This window comes from Apodemus sylvaticus, chromosome 2 (assembly GCF_947179515.1).
Source record: "Apodemus sylvaticus chromosome 2, mApoSyl1.1, whole genome shotgun sequence".
Classification (NCBI taxonomy): Eukaryota; Metazoa; Chordata; class Mammalia; order Rodentia; family Muridae; genus Apodemus; species Apodemus sylvaticus.
Window position 1 is genome coordinate 124845588 of NC_067473.1, and position 25414 is coordinate 124871001.

A 25414-nucleotide genomic window follows, 5' to 3' on the forward strand; every position below is an offset into this window, starting at 1 on the left:
GAGGAAGAGAAGGAGGAAGAAGAGAAGGAAGAGGAAAAGTAGGAGGAGGAAGAAGAGGAGGAGAAGGGGGAAAAGGAGGAGGAGGAACAAGAAGAGAAGGAGGAAGAGAAGGAAGAGGAAGAGGAGGAGAAGGTAGAGGAGGAGAAGGAAAAGGAGAAGGAGGAAGAGAAGGTAGAAGAGGAAGAAGAGGAGGAGAAAGAGGAGGAGGAAGAGGAGGAAGAGGATAAGGAAGGGGAGGAAGAGGAGGAGGAGGAAGAAGAGGAGGGAACTTTCAACCAGCTTTTAAGAGGCAGGATAAAGAAGACACAGGGAAGAATTTTTTGCAGGTCCCAAATTCCACTTGCAACACTAATCTAGCACAAGAAATGGAAGAGGTAGATGCCAAATGCTATTGGGCATAATTAATCCTGTATGAAAACTTGGTCCCAAGGGACAATAAAGTCTCCCCTGGTTCAAGACTCTCTCAATAAGAACAGATGCCCCCTGTAAGTCTCTAAAATCTGCTGCATTCTGTGAATCCACAAAATAAGAGACACACTTGGCACTGAACCTTCCATCACAAAAACGAGACTGGACAGCTGGGTTAATGTAACAGACCATAAGGTAACAGCCTTGAAGACCTGCCCAGGCCCAGACTGTGTGAGTTCTGGAGTCAAGAGTGTCAGATTCTATGGAGATACCAGAGAAATTTTTTAGATGAAATAACAGACACTTAACAAAACCCAATATCATAATGGCACTGAGGTGATGAAGACATCAGGTGGGACCCTCCAGCCGAGCTTCTGCTAAGGTACCACAGCACCTCTGTTGCCAGTTGTTGGAACATTGAGCCCCACAGACAGACATGAGAACTGTGAACCTGCTCTGGTGAGTGGGAGAGAACTCTCTACCTGCTATCAGACACCATCACATCAAATTTGCTTTGTAGAGCTGATCTGACAGTCAAAACATTCAGTTCTAGATCCTCAGAAATTATAAACAGATGAGAAAGGTGAATGAAGCCTGGTTTGTAAAGATGTCACAAACCAAGAAAATGACAGCATGTTTCCAAGGGCTTTGGCTGAGTTATGATCATGGGATCCCCAACTATATCACAGAGTGAAATGGAGCTCTGACAGCTCAGCTCAGGTCAGCACAGAACCTGTGGCTGTTATTATCTTTCTTAGAAGGCAGAAAGGAGAATGGAAACAGCTTATACATATGACCTAAACCAGACTGTGTGGTGGTTTGAATATGCTTGGCCCAGGGAGTGTACTATTTGGAAGTGTGGCCTTGTTAGAATAGGTGCAGCCTTGCTGGAGGAAGTGCATTACTACGGGCATGGGCTTTAAGACCCTGTTCTAGCTGTCTGGAAGCAGTATTCTGCTAGCAGCCTTCATATGAAGATGTAGAACTCTCAGCTCCTCCTGTACCATACCTTCCTGGACACTGCCATACTCCTGCCTTGATACTAGACTGAAGCTGTGAACCTGTAAGACAGCCCCAGCTGAATGTTATCCTTATACAGGTGTCCAGCAGAAGTTGTGGCCCAGATTAAAGGTGTCTACAACCATGTCTAGATCTGGAACTTGCCTTAATCCAGGCTGAGATCTATTTGCTTCAGTCCCCTGGGATTAAAGGCCTGTAGTTCTTTGCCTGGACCTAAACTTTCATGGCCACTGTGCCTCAAGATCTCCATGCCAAGATCCAGGTCAGAAGCCTGTGTCTTCCAGCCTCAAGATCTAGATCACAGGTGTGCCCTCCATTTTTGGATTATAGTTCATTCCAGATGTAGTCAAGTTGACAACCAGGAATAACAATTACAGACTGATGAATGGATAATGAAAATGTGTTACACTTACACAATGGAATAATACTCAACTTAGGAAAAGTCAAATTTGCAGGCTAATGACTGAACTGGAAACCATCATCTTGAGTGAGAAAACTCAGATGAAGAAAGGCAAACCATATGCTGTGATTTCTCTCAAATATAGATTTTAGCTTTTAAGCTTTAGATATGTGTGTTTCATTTAGAATACCTACTCAGATTAGGAAACTAGAAAAGAGCTAGGTGAGAGCAGGGATTCTTTCAAGTAAGGGGAGATGGAATACAATGGAAGGGAGAGAGAGGAAAGAGAAAAATGGAATAGAAGGCATAAGTGGGCTAGGGATAGGAGGGAAGGGGAGATGAGGGAACATGGGGAGCAAGAACTAACAGTAAATTCCTTTTGAAAAAGCCACATGGAAACATTACAGGAGAAGATAATATACGTATGTATGTATGTACGCATACCATGTCATCACTGGCTACCAAATAAAAACCGCAGAACAGGAATGGGTTAATTCTTTTTGAGTCATTGACCAATAGGGTCCCACAGACCTACACTACAGGTTATTATCGGTGATTTAGTTACCTCCCACATGTTGATGGTAAAATCTTATTGTTGAACACACCACACCCTTGAGCTTAGTAAACAACTTCAGGTGACAACCCAAATTAAATGGGGAAAAATCTCTTAGAGTCCTACTGCTATATGAAGGCCTACAAGCAATTTATGACTACTGAGAGAGGGAGAATAGCTCCCTAGTTGGTTATCCAATACCATGTGGTCAGCCCAGAAACATACATACAAGTAACAATAAATAGAATGAGCAGGTTGTATTTATGCATATATTTACATATATATCTGTGCATGGTATTTAATCAAATGTATTGTAACCCTAACTTAAACAATATTAATAATAATTAAAGAAAAAGAAGACAGGAATTGAGAGGAAGCAGGGACAAGGGAGCATGGAAACAATGAAGAAAGGACAATGTTGCATATTTTCATTAAACATTTAACAAAAGAATAACAACAAAACCATATTGGAAAAAAGCTGTCTGGCTTTCACACTCCTGGAAGGAGCTAGGCATGCTGACTCCTTGGCATGATCTACTGCTTCTGAAGAAAATTACTCATCAGTCGTCCCCACCTGTGAACCCTGGGAGCTACAAAAATCTCTTTGGCAAGATGTGCCCAGTGCTGCCATGACGGCACATATATTATTAAGATACCGATCACTCCACAAGCCCAGCACTGACAGTGAAGCCAAGAATCTGTGGCATAACATTAAAATGAATCCTAATGACACACCCCTATACCCAAAGATCAGTGTGTCTCTCAACCCTCACCAGATTCTTCTTACATGAGAGGAGTTAACACCAAAACCACAACTAGTCAATGCACAGAGAATAATAAACTTCAGCATGCTCAGCCCAAATGGGACATCCGTATCACACCCCTTCCCCTCAAGGATCAGAGATCGTAGTGGAAGGGGGACAGAAATAGTTTAAGAGCCAAGAGGGATGTATTATTACAAGGAAATAGTGGGGTTTTCTTTTCCTTGTTTACTTTTTTGTTTGGGTTTTTGTTGTTGTTTTATTTTTGTTTGTATACAACAGGACACATGTACAAAAAATCTCACAGCAACTGTGACAGCATACACAAAACCTGTGCAAACCCAAGCCAAACAAATCTCCAACAAATGGGGCGGCAGGCACATCCCCCCCACCCCCCCACTGCAGGGCTACTGGCTTTTGATAGCTATTGGGAAAGGCACAGTCAATTTTCTTTGATGTGTGACCTCTAATGGAAGGGCCACTCCACACCCAGGCCACCACAGAGCTGACTTAATGTATTTAAAACAGACCTAGAGAGAGAGGGGAGGGAGAGAGAGAGAGGGAGAGAGAGAGAGAGAGAGAGAGAGAGAGAGAGAGAGAGAGAGAGAGAACACAGTTGGGCAGGCAGAGGCAGATCTGGGAGGGGTTGGGAGAGGAGATGCAACATATGAAATTCTCAGGTAATAAAACATTAGGTTCTAAAGCTTTTCACTTAAAAAGGAAAGAAGGGCCGGGTGGTGGTGGCTCACGCCTGTAATCCCAGCACTCTGGGAGGCAGAGGCAGGCAGATTTCTGAGTTCGAGGCCAGCCTGGTCTACAGAGTGAGTTCCAGGACAGCCAGGGCTACACAGAGAAACCCTGTCTTGAAAAAACCAAATCCAAACAACCCCCAAAAAACAACAACAACAACAAAAAAAAAAAAAAAAAAAGGAAAGAAGGATGGGGTGTAGCTTAGGATCAAAGTATTTTGAAGGCCATAACTATCATTCCCAGCATGATAAAAAGGAAAAAAATGGCTAATAAAACTTGATGAAGTCACTTATAGTCTGTCTTCATTCATCAATGTATTTTTTATTATAAGACTGTAATGATCACATATGTTCTGATGACTGTCAACCAAAAGTGATAGTGCAAGCCTGTAATCCCTGCACTCAGGAGGCAGAGACAGGATCTCTGTGAGTTTGAAGCCAGCCTGCTCTGCATAGAACGTTCCAAACTAGCCAGTTACAGTGAGACCCTGTTTCAAAAAGAGTACCAGCTCCCTCAAGGCAAACCCTGGTTTTTCCCCATCTCATTTGCTGGTCTGTCCCAAGACTAAGTCTGAATCCACTGTTGGGTAAATTCTTCTTAAAAAAAAAAAGGTTGTTGATGAAACTACCCAAACACCCAAACAAGGAGAAAAGCATCTAGAATGAAGAAGTCTGAATCACCGAACACAGAGAGAGCAACTGACAGCTATTCTCAGACAAGCTTTCCACAATGCATTCTAGGCTTAATCAGCCATTCAGCTACACAAAGTAACTATATCCTTTCCCATGCAACTAGCATTTTACCAGGGTTTGATGTTAGCATTCTCTAGGGTTCTCTTTTTGCCTCACGAGCCCTGTCAGTTAAACAGTACCAGAAGAGCAAGTGACTCAAAATTAAACACCAGAGCTGCTTCCTAAAATTCAACTTTGGTGGAATATTAAAAAAAAAAAATACTCCTTATGAGCTAGGTCTCCCTATCTTAAGTCAGCAGAGTGTATGATGATTACAGTTGTACTAAATGCTGTAGTTGTGCCTACCTAGAAAAAAAAAAAAAAAAGAGAGATCTTTCTACCAAAGAACAAATAACAAAATGAACTAAGACCCCGCACCACGCCTAAGGTATAATCAAGCACCTCAGAATCCTAAAGTGCCCACTAAAAAAATCACTAATTTTCTTTCTACCTTTTTCTCCTACAAAGCGTACAAAGACTGAATGCAGACACTTCAGCGCTGCCTAGATACCTATTAAATACTTCTGCTTTACGGTAAATGAGATTTCCACCCTTCTTCAGAGCAAAGGGCAGGAGCATGCCATCTCTTCCCTACACAGCCCATCAAGCTCTACCTTGAGCTCAGGCCCATAGCTGCGTGCTTCCCTCACAGCTGACAGCTGTATGAACCTACACACTGTCCCTCATCACTTACGCTGCCTTTCTACAGTCAGCCTGTCAGAGCCTCCTGAGCTGTCCTCTGAAATGCTAAGTCACAAGGGAGTCTCTCAAGACAAGGACTCAGCATCTTGGTGGGATGATGGCTCGAGGATCGCGCGTGACTGTTAACGCTTACAGAGCTGCACATCAGCGATCTAGAATCTTACTGCATAGCATCAGCTTTTTCAAAAAAGTAAGCTGGACTACAGAAGAACTGTACTCAAAATCCTGTATTAAAAAAGCTTACACTGCTGGGTTGGTGGCACATACATTTAACCCCAGAAAGCAGGAGCAAAGGCAGGTAGATCTCTGGGTTCAAGGCCAGCCTGGTCTACATGAGAGTTTCAGGACAGCCAGGGCTACAGAGAGAAAGTCTATATAGAGAAACCAAAATAACAAAACAAAACAAAACAAAACAGAACAACAACAACAAAAAAAAAACCCTACAAAAATAAAAAAAAGCAAAGCCTCTGAAGTCCCCCTCTGATTAGATTCGCTGGTCTGCAACTACATCTTCCTTTCCCCTTCTGCCCAGCCCCACTGCCCACCAAACAAGTCCAGCAGGCTTCTGCACCTTTGACTTTGCGCTGATGTTCAATGAACTGGGAATGCACTGACACCCTGATTTCCAGAACAAAAACAAACTTGCTCCAACTCACCTGGGTCACTTTCCTGGTAAACTGCCACTCATCTCCTACAGACATCCTCCATGCCTTATGCCGTTGGACGCTGTTTTTTTCATGTTAAATATATATATATATATTTTCATGTTAAATATATATATATTTTTTCATGTTAAATATATATATATATATATATATATTTCTTACATTCTCAACAATTTGATGAGGGAGAGACTGGTGTTCTCTTTTTTCTTTTCTTTTCTTTTTTTTTTTTTTTGAATTTGGTTTTTTCAAGACAGGGTTTCTCGGTATAGCCCTGGCTGTCCTGGAACTTACTCTGTAAACCAGGCTGGCCTCAAACTCAGAAATCCACCTGCCTCTGCCTCCCATAGTGCTGGGATTACAGGCATGCACCACCACTGCCCGGCTGACGGTTGTTCTCTTAAGAGAATGTTGAGAATGTAAGAAAGTATCTGAAGATGGCGGTTGTTTGGGAAATATTGAATGAACAAAGGTGCGTCGTGAGTACCTCAGTACACAAACACTACCTTTACCCCCGTGGAGTCAACATTATAGTGATGATTGCTAAATAAATGGTTTGGCCTCTGTAACTTCCAACTTCTCTGTAGGTTGGCTATTCATTGCAATTGAGTATCTTAAAATATACAACTCTACAACAGGCTCTTCTAGACTATCTGCTCCCTACCTAAATCAAGCTTAGCAGGAATTAGTCTTTCACGGCTATACTGCAAACCCTAGAAGATACACCACACACAGCTATATATTCAGTAACAGAGCAAACTCTCGGTAGACAAAGAGTAAAGGTCATTTATGAGCCTACATGGTAGATGTGGGGGTAAGAAGAGGGAACAGAAGGCGTAGAGAAGAGCCTCAGGCATGGGTTAGTTCTTCTAATGGACAGACCCAAGTATCCCAGTAAGTCACAATACACAGAAACCTCCCTCAGTGTTCTTGGGAGCTGAGTGGAGTGGGAGTCTGTAGCACACCACAAAAGCACTTATTGCAGGTGAGAGCCCTTGGAATTGCTATTAGGCACGTAACACCAAAGGCAGGCTCAGGGGGTGGGCGGAGGAGAGTGCCAGGGCACTCTGAGCATGAAATCCAGGTCAATACAACTGCTGAAGAGAGCAAGCTTTTCTGAGGCAATCGCTAGGATTCCCCCTTGCATTCTGGCCTTGTTACCTCATTTCTCGCACTTGAACCTGAAGCTAAGGCCATCATGAGCACAGACACCCATGGTAAGTACACTCTTATCTCTAAAAGTTTGCTTAGAGGATGCCAATGTTTCCCAAAGGAAGCCTTTCAACAGGCAAATGGACACTGGCATAGGACATGACTGACCTCTTAAATTTTTGAAATTATGAGTATCATCATCACACTAGTATTATACCTCTCTCTTATAGAGATATAATATGGACCCATATAGAACTTTAAAACACAGAAGTAACATCAAAAATAATTCAAGAGGCCAGAGAGGTGGCTCAGTAGTTCAGAGTGTGTGCAACTCCTGCAGAAGACTTGGGTTGGGTCCCAGTACCCATGTTTACAACTGACTGTAAAGCCACCTCAGCATTCACATGTGCATATCCATGTTCATACTCATTCACATAATATAAAAAAAAATAGGGGCTGGAGAGATGACTCAGCGGTTAAGAGCACTGACTGTTCTTCCAAAAGTCCTGAGTTCAAATCCCAGCAACCACATGGTGACTCACAACCATTCATAATGAGATCTGATGCCCTCTTCTGTTGTGTCTGAAGACAGCTACAGTGTATTTACATAAAATAATAAATAAATCTTTAAAAAAATTAAAAAGAGAGAACTCAAGCTGAACAAATAAAATTAAACAATTAGTTTATTCTAGCTCCACATGTTCAAACTACTATAATTCCAGATCCGCCTAAGGACTAAGAAGATCGAGGCTGTCTTAGTCAGGGTTTCTATTCCTGCACAAACATCATGACCAAGAAGCAAGTTGGGCAGGAAAGGGCTTATTGAGCTTACACTTCCACATTGCAGTTCATCACTAAAGGAAGTCAGGACTGGAACTCAAGCAGGTCAGGAAGCAGGAGCTGATGCAGAGACCATGGAGGGATGTTTCTTACTGGCTTGCTTCCCCTGGCTTGCTCAGCCTGCTCTCTTATAGAACCCAAGAATACCAGCCCAGGGATGGTACCACCCACGAGGGCCCCCCCCCCTTGATCACTAATTGAGAAAATGCCTCACAGTTGGATCTCATGGAGGCACTTCCCCAACTGAAACTCCTTTCTCTGTGATAACTCCAGCCTGTGTCAAGTTGACACACAAAACCAGCCAGTGCAGAGGTGTTCCCCTTCACTTGCCCCCACTGAATCTTTCCAATGTTCACAGTATCTTAACCCGTCAGCAGATCTCAGTCCACATGATCTACACCTGAAATGCCCCAACAGTTACATGTGGTTGAGGGCTTCCTGCCCCTGCATACGGTAAGGATAGATGTTAGACAGTTTCTTTTTCCAGACTCTATTGCTATTCTCTGAGTCATGCTTTTTGTACCTATCTCAAAAGGGAGTTTGAAATTTCTCCTAATTTAGGACAGCATTAGTCTCAGCAACCAGATAGTTCTTGGAATACAGTTATTACATGAAGTATTGTGACAGTGGGAATGGGTTGTTACGCATAATGAAGTTGTATTGCAAATAATATTTGTTGTATTGCAACAAATATTTGTGTTTCCCTGACCTCTAAGAGAAATTGCTTCATTTAGCGTCCTTTTAACAGTGATTTTTCTTGCTAATGACATATTACTGTATGTTGACTGTAAGTTTTTCAAACAGACAAGCAACAAACAGGAACAAAAGATTAAACAGCAATACAGGCAACAGGCAGCAAGTAGAATTCAAGAACCATCTTATAACTGCATGCCCGGGGCCACTCTCAGAGTTCTAGCAAGACAAGGTTTCTCTAGAACTGAGCTTCTGAAGGGTGTTCTCAGTGAGATTTTGAGGAAAGGAATTGAAGATACATCGACAATAGGGACACCATGAAAAGGTCGCTCTTTCTCCTTGAAGGTGAGATTACAGCTTCTCCTGACTTCTGAAAGTGGATCACCAGAGCATGAAAGGCAGTTCAATTTGGAGATATTTCCACAGCTATGGTAGCGTAAAGCTCATATAACATAATAATGGAAATATTCCATAACCCCTTGACATTCCCTATCCCTCCCTCCCTCCCTTCCTTACCCATGGGTCTCAAAAAGTCACTTTCTGAAAGTAAGCAAGGAAGCAAGTTGGCTTAAAGCTAACTTTCTCCCTCCCTGTGGAAGGCTGGTTAGAAGTACTGCTCAGCCTACAAAATGAGCTATTATGACCTAGTTCTCACTTAGAGCTGACTCAGCTGAGACCAGTTGAAACAATGCTTTTCAGGAGGCCAATGCTGGAATTGGAGAGGCTCTGACAGGACCCTGCCAAAGTCAGCGATTTCTTAAAAATGAGGTCAGGTTATAGGAACTCTGATGCCCTTACTGCTGCTGCAAGAAAGTTAAACCAGTCACAGTGAACCCACCTTCACTCTCCCTAAATAACAGTCAAGAAATGATGGGCTACAACCTGGGAGATCTGGTCAAGAAGTGCCATTCAGCTGAGAAGCCGTCAGCCTACCCACAGTTACATTAGGGTAGATACTTTATCTAAGCAAAGGGAAGCCAACAAGGCAGTAGCAGGTTTTGCCCTTCAGAAAAGCACTAAGGAGAGAGAAGGGCTACAGAAACATCACCTCACCAAATCTTGCTGTTAGGTTCCCTAACATTAAATCTGAATTTGTTAGCTAAAAGCTATCAATGACTCCAGCAGTAAAATATATGGAAGTGTAAAACATACCCAAGACTTGGGCTCCTACCAGGAAACATCAGGAATACCTCCCTACACTCTCCAATTACCATGCCTTTCAAGTACCAGTTATTGGCCAGCCCCTCAGGCTGCAGTAGTAAGCAAAACTGAACAAGGACTTCCTTGTGGGACCACACATATCTGTCATAAGGAAGGCAGACAGGCTAACAAAAAAGTTTACAGAAGTCAGCAATGCTCCCGACTTGCTCACGAGTATACATTCTGTGTGAGGGTGTATACATGGCACACTGTTTATTAACTAGCAATTATGCACTTTGGCTATCGTACAAATGAAGGAACAAACTCACAGAAGAGAAATGGTGGTCTAAAGCCATCTCTATAGTCAGAGACAGAGTAAGCCCAGGTTTGTCCAACTTCTAGCAAAAACATAAGAAAGGAAAGGAAGAAAGGAAGGAAAAGAAAGGAAAGGAAAGGAAAGGAGGAGGAAGGGAGGAAGGAGGGAGGGAAGGGAGGGAGAGAAGGGAGGGTGGGAGGGAGGGAGGGAGGGAGAGAGGCAGGCAGACAGGCAGACAGACAGGCAGGAAACTGGCAGGAAGGCAGGCAGGCAGAAAGTGGGGAACCCATCATGATATTTATTTATGTGTACATACATCTGGGTAAATGTCTGCACATGCATATGGGTGTCCATAGAGCCAGAAGAAGGAATCAGACACCCTGAAGCTGGAATTACAGATTGTTGTGAACTGTGCGACATGGGTGCTGGGAACTGAACTCAAATCTTCTGTAAGCACTCCTAACTAGTGAGCCATTGCTCCAGCCTCCATCTTGGTATTTTAAAAAATCAAAGAAAGTAATGAGTAGGACTGACTGACAGTTTGTGTATTCCCTTAAAATTCTTGATTATAAACAATGTGATTTTTTAAATGGATAAAGAATTTATACACACAGTTCATCAAACAAGATATACAGGTGGCAAATAAGCACATGTAGACATGTTTAGCATCTATAATTGTCTGAAAAACAGGACAGCTTACTACCACAGTACTAGAAAAACTAAGAAAAAGAACTATCAGATGCCTCAAATGTAAAGATAGTCTCTGCCAGGAGAAACAGCCTGCATTCATCCCCAGAGCCCACAGAGTGCACAGAGAGAACCTAAGCCTTCACACTGTCCTCTGTCCTCCACTGTGTAGTATTTCTTTGTGTGTGTACACACACACAAAGAAACACATATACAATGCATAGAATAAACATTATAACTCATACACATACACACACACATCATAAACATTTTTAAAAAGACTAAGAAAATATTTGATGATATAGCTTGAGATTCTTTTATTTGAAATATCTGAGACAAGACTGTTTCAGTGTTCCCCAGTCCTTTAGTATCTGTACAGCCTTTACCCAGTGCATTTTTCTCATCTGAAACACCACACTCAGAAAGGCAATGCAATTACGACAGTTTTTAAGTATGGACCGGAGAGAGTTCAGCCCTGGGATTACTGAGGAGGAGGTTCGACCAGCACAAGTTCTAGAGAACAATGGTGCATGGCCTAACAGCAGCACTAAGGAGGCAGAGGCAGGCGGATTTCTAGGAGTTCCAGACCACCCAGAGCTACACAGTGAGATCCTGACTCAAAATATCATCAGAAACAACACACCCAAGTGCAGGGAAGACACAAAGCAACTGAGAGCCTTGCATTGCCTACCATAGTGAGGATGCATCACATCCAGCCACTGTCGAGGCGGGTAAGTCCCTCACAGAATGAACCACGGACTCACCCTGTGACCCTGAGACCTCAGTCCTCTGAATTTACCCAAAGGGAAAACCTAATTTGACAAAATCCTTGAGTACTCATGTGGTTCTTTGCCCAGGAACTCTAAGTCTATTCTCTTGCTTCCTGTGGGAGCCTCCTAAATGACATTATTCATAATTCCCAAGTAAAAGCAATTCAATAGTCCTTCAAGAGGTAAACAGATTAAGTGTGCGGTGGTACATTCACAAAATGGAACAATACATAACAATACAAAGGAACTAACAATGCAAGCAACAACAGGGTGAGACAACTCCATATATTATGCAAAAATCTGAATTCAAAAGCTGAATTCTGAATGATTTCTTTTATATGGCATTGGAGATAAGTAAAAAGCTATTGGCTAATACAAAATAAATATGTATGCCTGGGGCAGGAAGGAGACCAACTACAAAGGGATGGGAATTCTTAGGGAGACCTCAATGTTCTCCTCGAATGACTGACAGGTCCAAGATTGTACGAGACTGCCAAAACTCAGCACAACATCCCTGATTGTAAGTGAATTAAATTCACTTCAAAAAATTAAAGTTTTTTTTTTAATCAAAGTTTTTAACAAACAAACACTCTAAAATTTCTCAGAAGCAGGTGCACAATCTCACTCACACACACACACACACACACACACACACACACAACACTTAAAATTCACCTACATAAAGCCATCTCAAACTAACATAAGTTTTCTTAATGACAAAATGTTAGACTATACATATTTTCAAACTGGCAAGAACCATAACAGACTCTTTTTTTTTTTAACACCCTCTTTCTGGTTGGCAAGCACAACAGTTCACTCCAACACCTTCATTCTGGATTCTGGAAAATGCAAACACAACATAGGAGGCGTCTGGAGTAAGAGACACAGGTTTTCCATACAGCTTGGAAGTCACAAAAGCTGCCTTGGAGAAAGTGTCTTCATATAAAGGAAACCGCAACCTCCCACAGTCAGGGTTTACTGACCATGAATAAAGTCAAAACTCCAGTATAATCTAACTATGTCTACTGCCTTGGAGTCCCATCCCTAGCCCACTGATGGGAGATTCTCTGCTCTAAGGTCAGGGATCTTTGAGATCACCACACATGCCAAATGAGATGCCACTGTGCTCAGCACCCTGCTACTCATGGTGTCTGCAGATGATAAACCGTGCCCACCCCAGGTCTTTACATCACACTTAACACAAGGAAACTCATGAGAAACAATTAGCTTCTACAGCGCTTGTTAAAACCTGCTCTCTTTCAGGGAGGGGTGAGGAATGCATCTAGAATCCTCTTCTCCAGAAGCATGTGGGTCTTGCTGGGCTCCAGAGCTAGTCTCTTCCTTCCTGAACAGCCCCAGAGCTCTGGCTCATCTGCCTACCAAAGGCTCACTGAAAACCCCTATTACAAGCAATTCAAAGCATGAAATGAAAATTGATGCTTTCAGCTCCTGTAATGATGAAAATGGGAAACTGCCAGAAACTCCATGTTCCTTAATTTTCCATGTCACATTTCAAGAATGCAGATAGCAGCATGTCATATGAGATAAGAGAATGGACTAAGGGTGAAACATTCTTCCCTAATTTTGACCCCATTAAAGCGGAGCATCTGCAATAAAAGCAAGTCTGGTAACAAGAAGGGGAAAATACAATCTTCTAAATCAGAACCAGCCAGGGCCAAGAGGATGTGAAATCTGCTCCAAGAATGGAAAGTGAACATTAAAACAATGTGTCTTACGTCCTTCAGAGGGATCAGATCATGCCTGTGAGATGGGCAGCCCACAGCCTATCTCTGAGAATGATGGGATTGGACTAAAATACTTCCAATACTTCTATAATATTATGGCTTATAGTCTGAGGAACCAAGAAAGGGTAAGAGCAATGCATTTGATTGCCTGGGATAATATATACTGTGTTAAGTTTCTGTTGAACAAATCAAAGAAAGATTTTTGAAGAAAAATGTTTGTCTTCCTCCACTCAAGTGTCACATTTTGTAACTAGAAGATGAAGATTTGTACATCGAATTGATTGCATGATTGACCCTAGAATCACATCAAAATGTATGAGACACTGTGCTAATTAACCTTAGACTAATATTCTAGGCCAAGAAATAAGTATTTGTTTGAAAAGACAACCAACCATCTAGCCATTAAGGAAGCTTCCCATGATTCTACATGAAGAGTTTTGTGTAGGCCTGGACCAGATTACATAATATATCATATTAAAGTTTAGGTATGAAAGTTACCCAAAGGTCCGTGTGCTGAATGTTTCATGTGCAATACAATGTTCAGAGGGAGATCTTTGGGTTGTCTAAATGCTGAGTGCCCTAATAAATCAATGGATTACTGTGACATTATTGGGACAAGAGGGAAACAAGGAGGTAGAACCTAGTTAAAGTAGGTCACCGGGGGAAGATCTAGTTCACCCCAACCCCTTCTTTTCTGTTTCCTGGCTGGCACTAGGGAAGCTGCTTTCACCCATCATGCCCTTATGTCCGTATGTCCATATGTCCTTCCACCTGCTGTTCCGATTCACCACTTCTAGCCAGTTGGTGATCATGGACTGGAACCTCTGAACTCATGAGAAAAAAAAAAATCGCTGCTATTGGTTTTACCTATTTTTCCACAGCAATGAAAAACTAACAAATGTACCACATACAAGAATGGCTTCCTAAAGCCTGTGAAGCTGAGATTTGAATAACCAAGATTAAAACTGGCAGAGACAGAGCACCTGAGGAGAGGAAGAAAAACAATGCAGTATTTCCAGGGTGGGCATTACGCACTAACGAGATCTAAACTCCAGCTCTTCAACACCTGCTCCAGTCAGTTCCAGGCTCAACACCTCCCATTTGGCTGGGCATCTCCCTTAAATGTCCCTTGTGACTTTTTTATTTCCCTGATCACTCCTTCTAGAACTAATATATGATTTCCAACCCCTCCTCTCCCTTGTATTTCTCATTCCATTACCCACTAAGTCCTTCAAAGTCTCTCTCCTGAATAACTGGGTTTGGGGCTTTCAGTTTAGCTATAGCTTCCTCATAAATGTCCCTGAATTAATTTCAAACTTAGGTTAAGGGTTAGCAAAACTTTCTTTTTTTAAAAAAAAAGTCAAGGGGCAACAAATGTTCTTCAAGTAAATAGTTGAGGCTGGGGACTACATTCCCTACTACAGGCACACTACCCTATAGGTACAGCATAGAAGTGTGAGGAAGGGAAAAAAACCATCATATCCCAAATGAAAGACTATGTAAAAACAAACAAGCAAGCAAGCAAACAAACAAACAAACAAAAAGCTTCATTTGTGCAAAGAAGCAACCAATGGGTTGGTTGTGTTTGGCCCAAGGATCAGTTAGATGGCCTCTACCTTAGGCACTCATTTTTTAAAAAATGCAAGCACGTGATTCCTTCTGCTTAAATTCCTCCAAGATTCCCACCATCCTCAAGGGAAGCTCTAAGACTGCTATCCCAGTACGACATAGGTGTGTCTCTAAGTCCCCTGTGACTGTCCCACACAGCTCCTATAAACTGCACATCCACCGTGAGTGACTGTGCAAACTCCAGCAGCTAGTCAACGTGTGCATGTCACTCAGCCTTCCCTCTGGAGTCTCACTCAAAGTGTCTCTGCCATTCAAAGCCACCAGCAGAGCTTCCTGTGCCACAAAACCATCCTTGACCTGAAATCCAGCCAAGTCAACTGGACTCACTGTCCCCCCAAACACTGTTATATAGCTCATGGGACACCATGCTATCTCCCATAGATGCACTGCCCACCATCAATGCCACTGAATCCTGAGAGAAAAAAATGCCACACATCATGCAACCTTGCCTCCCAGACCCTAGTCTAACTTAGCATTTGTTTCATTAACTAGGGAAGAAGAAGACACTCCTCAACCACCAACCTTGTATAACTTTTAAAGAAATCTGAATTCACTGGGCACTCTACCTGGGCTGTACCAACTATTTTTTAATTTAACACTCGCTACTAAAACTTGTCCACATGTTGGAAGGCACTGTTCCTTCTGAGGATGATATAATGGCATAATTTAAAATTTCCCCTTTTACAGGAGATGTACTTTAAAACTGCTACTTGGCTGCCTCCCCATTAGTCTTTAATTAGCCGCTTGAACAATGCTGAGTATGTTACATCCTCCTGCAGAAAGCTAAGTCCTCAGGCAATTACTTTGTCCTGCTAAACATGGCCTGTGCTACCACTGTGCCCATGGTAGGCAAACTTTCACAGAGGGGAGCAAATTCATCTGCCAGGACCTGAACAGAATTTCTGAGACCAGAGGCCATGAGAGGTCTGAGTACAGACTACATTTATTATATCAACCTGTGCAACTTTTTGTTTTGTTTTGTTTTGTTTGGATTTGTTTTTTTCGAGACAGGGTTTCTCTGTATAGCCCTGGCTGTCCTGGCACTCACTCTGTAGACTAGGCGGGCCTCGAACTTAGAAATCTGCCTGCCTCTGCCTCCCTGAGTGCTGGGATTTCAGGCGTGTGCCACCACTGCTCGACCAATAAGTTTGTTTTTTTTTTTAAGAGGCAATATGTCATGTAGACCAGGCCAGAACTTTTTTTTTTTTTTTTTTTTTTGCGTTTTTGGTTTTTTTGAGACAGGTTTTTCTCTGGTAGCCCTGGCTGTTCTGGAACTCATCTTGTAAACCAGGCTGGCCTCAAACTCAGAAATCCGCCTGCCTCTGCCTCCCAAGTGCTGGGATTAAAGGCGTGTGCCACCACCAACCGGCCCTGTGCAACTTTTAAAGATTGATTATACTCAACTTGAAGCATGCTGAATTAAAATGAAAACTTTTGCACACTGACAAGAACATGTATTGTGAAATTCCTTTGAAGGGGTATTTCTAATCCTAAAAACGTGCGTTCTCTAAGGCTAGAGAAATGGCTCATTTAGAAAGTGTTCAATCTGTATGCAAGAAGACCTCAGTTGTATCTACAGAACCCACATAAAAATGCTGGGCACAGCGGTACATGCTTGCAATCTTAGTGCTGGGCAGGTAGAGACAGGGGGGGGGGGCCACTGGAGCCACCTGGCCAGTTGGTCTAGCCTGATGGCTAAGTTTCAGGGCCCTGAAGCACTCTGTTGTCTCCTAGGAGGTTGTTGAGGTCTGGTCTGCTGCTATGAACTGCACTGCTCAACCCTGGCTCCCAAGATCTAGAGATCCACAGGGACTAGGAAATCCTCACTTACACCAAGTGATGCTATGTAACCTTGCTCCTTAATTTAAAACTATTGGTTAAATAAAGATGCTGACAGCCTGTATCTGGGCTGAAGAGAAGTGGGTGGGTTTCAGTTGCCAGGCTTGGGTCTGAGGCAGAGCCCAGAAGGAGCAAGACAAGAGAGCAAGAAGGAAGAAAATGCCATAGGGCAGGTAGATCTTAAGAGCAAGGCCGGGCTGGAGAAATGGCTCAGTGGTTAAGAGCACCGACTGCTTTTCCAAAGGTCCTGAGTTCAAATCCCAGCAACCACATGGTGGCTCACAACCATCTGTAATGAGATCTGACTCCCTCTTCTGGAGTGTCTGAAGACAGCTACAGTGTACTTACATATAATAAATAAATAAATCTAGAAAAAAAAAAAAAAGAGCAAGGCCATGAGGACTGGCCAGCTGCAGTAGGAGTGGCCCAGGTAGAACATGGCAGGTTATATCATGTTGTAACATGGGGTTACTGACAGGAAAGTGAAAGATAAAATTGCATAAAGGGTTGATATCTGCCCAGCACTAGTTCCTTTAAGGCTTTTTATAACTATCAAGGTTTTGTGTCTTTTATTTAGGAAATAAATGATCTAAGGTGGGGAAGAGATTCCCAGATAATGTTCACCACAACAGGAGGTAGACAGGATTCCTGAGGTTGACTACTACCTACCACATACACCTTGACAAGCATGCATGAGGACCTATGCAAACATGTATCTGAACACACATGAACACACATGAACACACATAACACACATGAACACACACACACACACACACACACACACACACACACACACTGCACACACCCCTTTCACCCAATGATAGAAGATGCCTCAGGAGCTGAAACAGCAGACAGTCACAAATAGGTACAAAGCTGCGGCTCTAACTGTGTCATGTGATTGACCTCACTAATGACAGCCTAACTCATGGCACAAAGGAGGTTTCCATCAACGTCACACAGCATCTCTGAAAACCTACTTCATGTCTAACAGGACATCTCTCCTTCACTAAGTCCTGGCTGAGCTCCTGACCTAAACCACAGAATGAGACACTTTCTCAGCTTCCCTCATAAAGTTCAAGCTAAACCAAAAACCCATCAAACCCAAACAACGGCCCTTGAAAAATAAAAAATCAAATCAGACTGTGGCTGCTTACACCTTTATCCCCAGCGCTACGGATATCCAAAGAAGCATGTGGCTATCCAAGTTTGAGACCTGCTTGTTCTACACAGCAAGTTCTAAGACAGCCAGGGCTACACTGAGAGACCATGTTGGAAAAATAAATAATAAAAAATAAACTCAGAGTCACTCTTCATCTTCCTTTTTACTCATCAGATACAGCCCTGCCTTCTGTACACCTCTCCTCTAAGCAGAAGACAGGGACAGCTCCCTCGTCAGGCTCCCCCAACTCCCACCCACCCAACGCCATTTCCATTCCTCTGTGATGAGACTTCCCAGGTCTGCCATCTAGTCAGCACCCTGCAATGGCTACCATCCATTGTCAGGAGTATGGCTGTGCCCTAAAATGCCCCACAGTCAGAACTCTCTCCACAGTTCTACCATCTTCTTGACTCCAGCCATTCTCTTGCTATTTCTACTGTAGCATCTGTACTGGACTGTCCATCACTCATACGTGGTCCTTTCCCTCACTCCTTCACGGTATATGTTTCCTTCCCTATGGGGTCTAAGCCGACACCTTTAAGACAACATACCCAGTCCCCACGTTCCAGGACATATTCTCCTCCCCCATACTCCCACTGCATTTGCACTGCATTCCAAATAACTGACAACTGCCCAACTCCCCTGACTGTAATACACAGGAAGATCCCCAGGCTGGATCTTCATCCATGTGGATGATCATAAATCTCAAGCACTCCAATGGTTCTCAGCACAGAGAAGTTGCAAAATCGGTATTTGCTGAATGTTTAAACCTACCTTGTGAGTTAGCTCAAGCATGAAGCAGCCTGAAAACACAGATGATGACTGGAAAGCAGGAAGTTGGCAAACATGCGACATGTACAGTTAGCCGGATATGGTTAACGATAACACTAGGAACTCGTGGCTAGGCTAGTTACTATTTATCAATATGGGATAGAAGAAGACCCTAAAGTCTTAGCATCAAATGAAAATTAAACACATTATACTACTCTGTCCCACACTTCAGGACATGGGGTATTTGCTATCAAATTTTACTTATTGTCTTAAGATGTCAATTCTAAGTAGAATAAAGTGGCACTGACTAAATTCTTCTGCCTATGCATATATTAATGTGGAAATTGAGAGCACACACATACATACTTAGTGCTTTTGAAGTATGAGACTGAAATCAACTGGGAATTATATATTACATTTATCTTCGATATTGATCTTATTTGTAAATAATCAAGCCTTTGATATGTTTTAGGAATAAACTTCCTAAATTTCTCTTCCATACAGAAAATATTTTCAATAATCATTTCTACCTTACCTTCTTTTCCCTGCCTTGTCTGGATTAAATCAGAAGCAAAGGAAGACCTAGTCTTCTTTGCTATACCACAATCTTCAATATTTATAGGCACAGGGTAGGCACACACGTATGCTATTTCCAGGGGAGTATCACCACTAGATAGGAATGTCAATAATGATGGAAAGGTCCACAAAGCCATAAAGAGAAGTAGCAAAGGTTTACATCAACCCAGGTGCTAAGCATCATTAAAGAGAGCTAAATTTTTGCAGACTAGCCTCTCTTTCAGGGCCCTATCTATACTCAGTATTTCTAAAGCAACACTCTTTGGCATTGTTCCACAATTAATTAGAAAATTATGGCACTGACTCCTTTTAAGCAAGTTATTTCATATAACTGTTGTCAAATTTGTAGATTCACATGGATCTAATCTTTACTATGGAAGAGAAATACACCCCATACAATAATTTAGCATTACCTTGAATATCAAACTCTGAGCAGAAAGCTAAGTGACTTTTGTTTTTTATTTCCGATAAATATGGGATCAACTATCTAGCTTGCAGAAAGAACATGCATCTTTAAATACAAGTGTCCACCTTTCTCTATTTTTGAAGTGATTTTTCAAGTATTGGCAAAAGCAACAGCACTCTAGGACTCAGATCAAACTTCAAAGTGGCTGCCCAGGGTTCCTGGTATATCCATTTGCTCACAAGTTTACTCAAGGCTTGGCACTTAGAACTAAGATCCAGAAAGGAAAATAGCAAAACCTCCACATAGAAAGAACCACAAAGAATAGAAGTTCATCCACGAGGACTCTTTCTCTTTCCCATTCACATCAGGTAACCATGAACTCTGAAGAGGTTTGAGTCTAATTGGTCATTTTCAAACCTGGGTCTCTTTTTACTTTCAGGTTTGGATCCTTTCAAACATCATATTAAATGTCAAACAACATTTTCCCATTGGTTTTATGCCCTAATCTAATAGTCTGCTGAAACTTTAAAGATGCCAATTTCCTTATGGAAAACAAGAATCAAAATAAGTAACCAGAGCCCAAGACCTGTATAAGGAGAATAAACCAAACCAAACCAAACCAAACCAAACCAAACCAAACCAAACAAGCATCCACATGGCATACAGTCAGCAACTCAGCAGATCCTTGGAACAAATGGGAAGAGCCATTTTCATAAGCACAGAACTAGGGTCAGGTAAATTACAACACGTTGCAGTACTTGGGAGGGACTGGTTAGGCATAATTCCCCCAGTTGTGGGCATTCCTGACAAACTGTGCAGATGTGCTAGAGACCAAAAATGGCAGAAACTGCTGAAGACCTGGGGATCCAGTACAAGATATATGGAGTACATGTTCATAACACTTCAGAAGACTGGAAATCAAGCAGGAGAGACCCTGTCACACAGGCTTCTGTTGAGTTCCCAAATCAGTGACTGGCACGGCTGCCTTCTCTCTCTCCAACAGACTTACTTTTCAGAAATACTATGACAGTTTGTCTGGTGCCAGAGGGTGTCAGTGTGACTGTGAGGATGTGCTTACATTCAAATATTTGGGGTCTAATTATCAACATAATTTTTTAAAGGAGAAAATAAACATGCTGGGGGGATAATGGTTACCAAATGAATTGGATTTTGCCTGAAAAATATAATGGCAAAGAAAAAACATTTTTTGAATAAAGAATTGTCCTGCATTCTGCTTTTCCTAGCATTCTCACCTCTATGGTCATTATTACCTTGAGGAACTCTTTCACATTTAGGTCTAAGTCTCCCCACATTCTACTCCTTTTGGAAAGGCTAAGGAGCTACCATTAGAAAAACACACTGAACTACATACTTTGCAGTACATGTATGCCACGAAACAGGCCATCTTATTTGCTGGGTCCTTAACTGCTTTAAAGATACCTCCTAGGTGCCAAGAGAAAGTACAACTTTCTATTTGTTCATTCGTTCTGGTAACCGGCACTCATCAATCAGAGTTTGACTTTGTTAATGTAAAGGTTTTATTCTTTCTTCCTCTGCTTTATCCCTTCTTACACATCTATGCACATGACATGGCTGAGCAGAGTGTGTTCCTGAGGCACATCAGCTACAGCCATGGTTTCTTTGGTACCAATAACCCATGGACAATGTGTTATTTCTCACGTGTCAAAGGGCTCATCTACAGGTGTGTATCACAGAAACAGTCTCAGTGTGGAATAAATCCAGTGGACAGTAGCTCCAGTAGACACACCCTGGGTTGCATATGAAAGCTCTAGTCTTCTTAGGAAAAGTTCTGTAGCAAACACAATTGCCCCTGCTTTCTGCTCAACAAGGACCAGCAGATAACTCTGAAGCCTAAGTGCAGTGAAAACAAACAAACAACAAACAAACAAAACAAACCAACAAAAAAACCAGGTCAACTCCACCTCTGTAGTAAAAACACAAGAGGCAGATATAATATCAAACACATTCTTCAAGGCACTGCCATAGAAACTCAACTTGAAATTTGTAGTCTGAGAAACTACTGAGGGACACAAAGCAGGAATGCTCTAACGTTTAACTTGGGTACAGAGGGGCTGGGAAGTCAAAGGGGGGGGCCTCAGCCACAATCCCTCCCTTCTGCCCCATCCTCTTTCCCCTACCCGCAAAGCCTCCAAGTGGAAAGGCAGCCAGGGGCAAGGCAGCTTCTGTTCGCTCAGCTGAGAAATGGAGGAATCAAGACAGTGTTGATACCATTAATCTGTTCAAGCTTTCAGCAGCACGAACATGCATAGGCAAGTGGTGAGCTCGGCCTTATTGACTAGGTGCTGTGCACGTTCAATCAGGAAAAGAACCTGAACGTGTACCCCACCGAGGCAGGAGTGCGGAAGTTCTGTATAACACCAGTTGGCAGAAGACACAGGCCTTATAGATGCTACAAGGTAAGCCTTTCTCCACCAAATCATTTTCCCCAGAACCAACATGCAATGTTAGTGTATGTTAAAATGTGCACTGTTTTATACATATATAAAAGATATGAATATATTGTAATATAAACCCATGGTTAAATATTTTCAAAATAAGAGTCACACGCCCCTTCCTCTACAGACACTTTCAGTTTTCATCTGAACCTCCACTGAACACGTTGAACCTTTTGAAAACACTGAATAGGTTCTAGTCAAGAGTAGTAAAAACAAGCATGCAAGCAAACAACAAAACCGGTGCACAGTCCTAACTAAAAAGCCTCCTAAATGATTCTCAATGGATAGGCATAGTCAACTCTTGGAAAGAGAAAGGAGCCTCTTCCTAATCCATACAAATAAACAACACATACCCTCAACCCATTTAGTTCAGACACAAATCCACTCCCTTTGTGTGGAAGGCCAACTCTGCGGATGAGACAGCTTCCTTGCACACTTCACTGCCCCCTTGGTACTCAGTCAGACAGACTCCGAGTTTGAAAAGAGGGAGGAAGATACACCCTCCTGTCTCTTTAAAGAAATAAAGATACCAGTCTTCCAGGATTGGCCCATTCAGACCCAGCTAGGGAGAACAGCCTTCCAGCTAGCTCCCAAGCACTCACAAACCAGACTCCAGATTCCTCTATTTACTGATGCCCACAGACAAGCAGACCTTACCTAGACAAGACTGTTCTCACAACACATGTTAATTTCCAGGAAGCAAACCTAAAAAGCCTTCTGCATGTATATCCCTCCTTTAAAAGTGGGGGAAAGGAGAGAGGGGAAGGTGGTCCTTTTCCTCTTTATTTTCTTGAGAGCTTGTAAAGCTCTTCCAAAGTGCAAAGGCATTTGCCCACTACCGCCAGGAGAAGCAGTCTCTGTCTCCCCGCCTACTCCAGCCTGGGCGCCAGAACAATGCAGCAACATGCATTTACCAACACCTGCTGGAGCCTATTAATATGCACGGGGGCCTAAGGCTTCCCCCTCCCCTTCCCCTGCCCTCCACACTGAGCAGGCTTTCATCTCCTCCTTTACCATCCATCAGGAACTCATTTCGGTGGCCCCCCTCCCCCGCCCACCCCCAGTCCCCATTCAGCAAAGCCCGGGGGCCGCCCCTCGCTCTGGCTCCCCAAACCCAGGCTGACTAGCACACTTTGGAATGCACTTCATTAAAATTTAGCTGCCCGATTCCAACCTGCAATGCGGAGGAGGCGATACAAAGCGCACGCCACACTTCCTCCAGCATCCCCTTCAAAAGCCCCATTGTTCGCCAGGCATCTGCTCTGGAGCCCAGCCTCTCCCTACCCACTGACCTCTGATTTTTTTTTTTCCTTCCCTGCTTCTCCTCCCACCCTGAGTAGCCAAACGGGGCCTGCCTGCCCGTTGAATTAAAACGCAGCCTCAGCCATCTGGCCCTCCCAAGCTGGCCCACAGTCTCCCCTCCTCCCTGGTCCACACACCACACATGGCATCTTCACCTCCATGGACGTTCCCACAACCCAAGCGCAAACCTGCGGTGGCAGGCGCCCCGGTCACCGACTGCCTGATCCCAGCCTTCTTCCAGTGGCCGAGCGTTCGAATCCAGAGGTGGGCAGGGGTTGGCCGGGGAAGATCATGGACTTGTACTTGCCTGCAAAAGCCCAGCCAATCGCCAAGATTAATCCTTCCTTTTGTGCGCCTGAAAGAGCCTCCCACCACGCTGGTCTTCGGCTCCGCAGCGGCTGTAAGGAGAGGCGGGGGTGGGGAGTGGGATCTGAACCCCTTCCTAAGCTAGCTAGGGGCTCCTCGGCCACCTGACCACTGAGTGGGTTTTCCAGGGCACAGGCTCTGGCTGGAGGAGCAGCTGATATGCGAGAAGGAAGAGAAGATGCTCAGGCTTGCGCCTTTTATATCACTGGCGACATTTCTAACACATGACAACAATTTCCATCTGTATTTAAGCCGGGAGTGTGAAAAAAGCGCATTACATCACAGAGCCCGGGTTCTCAGAGGCTGCCGGATATCTAGGCCAGGGGGGATTAGGGCTGCACCTGTGAAGGGGGCGGGAGGGGGCGGGACCCAGCTAGCTCCCCTACCAGGACATGTCAAGTCCCCACCACCCGATTGGTCCTAGGGAGCTCTTGGCCAAGGAAAGGCGGGAAATCGGGTTGCCCCATTTGCTAAGGACTAGCAGCTGAGTGGACAGATGGGTGAGGGCTTGGGGGTATGGTAAGGAAATGTGGGTGATTCTCAAGAACGGGGACAAGAGCCTCCCAAGTCCCCTCGGCCTCTCTCCTAACTTTGAAAGAAACTCCACAGAAATAATTCTTATATTTGAAATAACTGTTTTCATAGAGTTAAAGATGATGGAGAAGCTGAGAATGAGACTTTGAAGGATTTCCCCTTCAAGCAGCTGATTAGAAAAAAAAAATTAAGGGTAGCATCCCATTTAGAACCAAGCACTTGAGGTTTACCACCTTGTATTCAAACTTCTTACTCCCCCCCCCCTGTGTGTGTGTGTGTGTGTGTGTGTGTGTGTATTTCCTAGGCACAGATCTTTGTGAGGTGCCTTCTTCAGTCATCTCTGTAGATTAACTTTTGAGGGAGGGTCTACCACTGACCTGAAATTCACTGTGAGTCCAGCTAGACTAACTGGCCAGCAAGCCCCTTGGGATGCCCTCATCTCTGCCTTCTAGGCACTGGGATTAAAGCTGCATACTGTTGCAGCTGCCTTTTGAAGGGGAGCTGGGGATCTCAGGTCCCCCTGCTAGTGCAGCCAATACTTTACTAAGTCATCTCCTAAGCCCTCAAACTCAGGGCTTTGATCTCAGCCCTATTCCCAGTTCAGCATCCTTACCCCCCGCTCCAGGAGTGGGAAACGGTGCTGTAAGACTTCTGGAGAGTAAACATTTCCCATTGGCAGTGATCACACCATAGGGTTGTGCCTTTGACCCAGCACCTGCATTTCTCCAGCTCCAGAGTCACATGTGAGGGACTGTCAAGAATTAAGTACTAAAGAATAGACAGGAAACAAGGGCATCTAAAACTTTCAGATGAAGAATGATGGGGAACCATGGATGGAGAGGTCCAAAGCCAACAGAGAGCGAAGCTTCTGAAAGCTGGGGGAGAGGAAGACCTAGAGGGCAGTCAACTAGAGGTCAGATAACTAGAAAACAGGACTTTCCTTAGGATGCAGGATCAACTACATGTCAGAGCAGATGAAGAAAATGTACTAAGCAGGAACCTGTCACGGTGGGCGGGGGAAA

The 25414-nt window shown here is 43.5% G+C and overlaps 1 non-coding gene across 1 annotated transcript; it reads left to right on the top strand.

Annotated features, from left to right (window-relative positions):
• The first annotated feature begins 1037 nt into the window (after positions 1-1037).
• On the top strand, positions 1038-1170 carry LOC127679520 (small nucleolar RNA SNORA44). Its single transcript, XR_007976822.1, has one exon. It is a non-coding gene; the product is annotated as a small nucleolar RNA SNORA44 (small nucleolar RNA).
• Positions 1171-25414: the final 24244 nt, after the last annotated feature.